The 3901-nt window shown below is 42.2% G+C and overlaps 1 long non-coding RNA gene across 1 annotated transcript; it reads right to left on the bottom strand.

Annotated features, from left to right (window-relative positions):
- Positions 1-762: 762 nt before the first annotated feature.
- Positions 763-1409, bottom strand: LOC133023829 (uncharacterized). Its single transcript, XR_009683078.1, has 3 exons — positions 1318-1409; positions 1114-1207; positions 763-1022 (listed from the first exon to the last, which is right to left on the bottom strand). It is a non-coding gene; the product is annotated as an uncharacterized LOC133023829 (long non-coding RNA).
- Between the last annotated feature and the right edge of the window lie 2492 nt (positions 1410-3901).

The raw sequence follows: 3901 nt of genomic DNA, 5'->3' as shown, positions 1-3901 counted from the left end.
CGGTCAATGGGAACACCTTCCGGGAGTCTCGGGCTGTCTCGGGGGGCACCGTTGAGCCATTTTGCGACGCCCATTGAAAATACCTTCAGAATACGTAAATTTTCACCACTTTCTAACTTTCTGCAAATTTTGGTAAGAAGTTGAGCATGTTAAAGCCCTCAAAAAGCCAATTAATTTGCCTGAATAATAATAATAATCACTAGACGAAAAGCAGTATTATTGTCACAGTAAACCTCTTCGGACAGGCCTAATCCCCTGCTGTAACCTACTGTTTCCATGATGTTACCTCGGCGTTCGCCAGTGACAATAAGCTGGGTCTATAGGCGTTTGCGGACCTTAAGGGGGATATGGAGAACAAAGGAGAGAGCCGCGGGGGGGCTCGCTCCGCCGCGCGGACCGATCGCGACGTGTGATCTAATTAGCATATGAATCGGAGTCCAGCCGCTGGCTAGAACCTCTCTCTACTCACCATTGGAGGATACCACAGACCCTTGAAACTAATGTCACTCACGATTGGTTGGTAGAAGTGTTGCTATTGGTCACCTTATGGGTCATTGCAGTGCACACGTGGGGGTCACAGCATTCCGCACGTGGGGTAAGCCCCTCCCACACAATATTAATAATAAAAATGTATATATTAATATTTATTATTTATTAGTAAGCCTTTACCAAAAGCACTGCAGTAAATTAAAACTAAACATTCATGTGATGCTTGATGTTATAGGTGAACATATTGTACAGGGAACAAATGTGAACAAGGTATATGTGGAGTCAAAGCTTTATTTACATACAGCAAATATATTGTACAAAAACTCAGGTGAGGCTTGAAATGTTTCTCTGCAGCCTCTGGGTCATGACTTCTTTGTGGGACACTGTCTGAATCTGCTCCAGTGTGTAGACGTCTGTGGTGTGTAGCTGTGAGATCAGTGTAGCTTCCAGTCTTATTTGAAGTGTGGCACACAGGTCGGTGCGCTCCTGGCTGTGGAAGGATGGATCCATGTGATCTGTCCCGCTTCAATCAGCTGTAAACACATTCAGTAAAATTAGCACAGTTCAATGACAACATACACCTTTACATGTAACTGGAAAATTATTTAATGAATATAACCTTACCCTCTTTCTTCTCCGACAACTCCTCAATGCTGATGTAAGGTCTGGTCGGATCATACTGGCTCATAGTGTGTCTTTGTACGTCATGGACAGGCGGCTGGAAAACAACATGAGTTTATTATTAATAAACGGAAATAGCCGTGCTGCATCACCGTTGGAAGATCCACAGCAAAAAAACACCAAAACAATTCATAAACAGTTACTTACATTCAATGGCTTAATTTTCTGCACTTTAAATCCGGACTTTCAGCGTCTCAGCCTAACGCCTCTTTGTTTGTGTGTGTGTGTGGGGGGGGGGGCTGAGGCTGTGAAAACATACAGAAAAGTCACGTTGATGAAAAAACTTAACGAGAACAAACTGTTACATCTAAGTAATTCATACATATTTACACATGCACTAGATCTGCTCCAGCAGTCGATGCTGTATTCGTATTTTAGCAACTTTCTCGCTATCCCAAAGTGGCGGACATGCTTTTCAGATGTACCAGTTAGCTTCGTAGATAGCATGGCGGCTCCGTTTAGCTCTCACCTTAACTCAGGGACTGTGCGCCCGTCTTTTCCGCTTCGACTCGTCCACACCGGCCCGCGGCTCTGCTTCCCACGCACTCATCTTCTCCTCCAGGGAACAGCGTTGTGTCGACTTCAGCAAGTTATTTACCCCGAAGACAGACTCACTCGTTCCGACCATGCTAAACTCGACCCGCTTCCTGTGTGCGGAAGACTCGACGCTGCTGCACTGCATATACGAGGCTGTGATTGGACGAGTCCATCAGCTGATGACGCGAGCGGGTGACGTGAGCAGCGGTTACTTCATATGGGATGAGTATGTGACTGAGGCCCAGTTTATTTTTTCTGGTGTTTAGTAAATTTACACACATGATTCACGCTGTTCTGTGTTCTTAACCTTATAGTTTAATGCACTTATTGTAAGTCGCTTTGGATAAAAGTGTTGACTGTTTTAATGGAATACTGAGAAAGTTTAATAACAACAATTAGACAATTGAAGTTCAAATTATGAAGGAATTTCAGCTCTATATTGTGTCTTCTTTATATTTAAAATAATAATCAAACTGAGTGGAGATGTATGTTGTAGCCAAACAACCAGCTGCTGTGTTTTGTCACTGTGCAGTCCATGGGGGATTAAATATTACACTGAAAAAATAAATCATTAAATAAATGAATGTTTCATAGCAATTTTGAAAGTAGTGGTGAAAAGGTACCATTTATAATTCATGGAACAGCTTAGTTTGCCATTGACATGTGAATTTAATGCCAGTATTTTGGGAGGACAGATATTTTTATGGAAAGCCAGTAGAAGTTTGGCGCTTACAGGACACAGATGATCATACCCAGCATCATTTCTTTGCTGGTAGAGGTGTGGTTAACACTTCCTCTGTGCATTTAACCAGCACAATTGAAAAAGTGACTGTAATCATGCCACTCTGTACAGTTGTTGAGATTTAGGATTGTTTTGGATGACAATAAAAATTTGAAATAAAGTGCATTGTTTCATTTCTTTTGACTGCATTGACCTTTGTTCGTGGTATACAATATAATTCATTATAGCACACTTACTTACTTAAGAACAATTTAAAATTTCAGGTTTAATATTTATTTTAAGCCTGGTTTACTCAGCCAGATAGTTTGTTTGGTGCCTCTTACACAAAGGTGTTATCTGCTCTCAGGGAAACTGATTTGCATTTGTGAAGCTCAGAGCATTGTCATTTGCATGTGAAAGCGTCCTCTAGGCGTTGGAGCAGGGGGGTCACCTCTCAACAGCTCACAGGCTTGACAACTGCAGGAACCCTGAGCGTTTCCTTTGCTGCCTGCAGATACGTGTGAAAGTCGTTAACCGAAGGATGTGCCAACACTTTCCTGCGACACAGATTGACACAAACGCTTCTTTTCATGCAGTGAATAATAACTGCAAATGTTGGTAAGAATTTGAGCAGACCCTGCAGGAGTGGAGTTGTTGTTTTGCGGCTCAGCATCAAAGGATTCATGGTCCATGTATGTCTGCGTTACAGGACATCATGTTTGAATGGCGTGTAATCAAACTTTGACGCCACGCCACGGTCATACGGTGTGACGAAAAAAAAAATCCGTCAGTCAGTTTTTATCTCCATCTTGTTGTGATGACACTCATCTCAATTTGAAGTTGATCCGATGAAAACCCTGGTACAAGTACATCAAAGTAAAAATGTGGAATATGGCCAAAATGGCCACTAAATGCAAGATAGCAGGCTTCCTGTTGTGTTTTTCCAATTGCAACTAAGACTTTTTTGTTTGTCTGGTCATGATACACCTGTATATCGATTTCTGTGAAGACCGGTCAATGTGAACACATTCCAGGGGTCTCGGGGGGCACCGTTGAGCCATTTTGCGACGCCCATTGAAAATTCCTTCAGAATACGTAAATTTTCACCACTTTCTACCTTTCTGCAAATTTTGGTAAGAAGTTGAGCATGTTAAAGCCCTCAAAAAGCCAATTAATTTGCCTGAATAATAATAATAACAAGACATTGATAATGAAGATATAAGATTACTGTGACTTTTCGTCAAACACAGTATTAATGGCGTGGCATCAAAGTTCATCAGCTCGCCGTGAAACACGAAATTGCTGTAACTTCCATGTTCATGGTTCCATCTCACTCAAACTGCATGTGTGTATCAACAGCCCCCCCCTGAAGATATTCATATGGTTTTAAGAAATGGGCGTGGCAAAAAAACTGACTAGCGCCCCCTAAAGGGGAGCCCCGGCACTACGATTGGCCGACATGTACAAAAATCT

Source organism: Limanda limanda, chromosome 17, assembly GCF_963576545.1.
Source record: "Limanda limanda chromosome 17, fLimLim1.1, whole genome shotgun sequence".
Classification (NCBI taxonomy): Eukaryota; Metazoa; Chordata; class Actinopteri; order Pleuronectiformes; family Pleuronectidae; genus Limanda; species Limanda limanda.
This window is presented reverse-complemented; position numbering and strand designations above follow the sequence as displayed.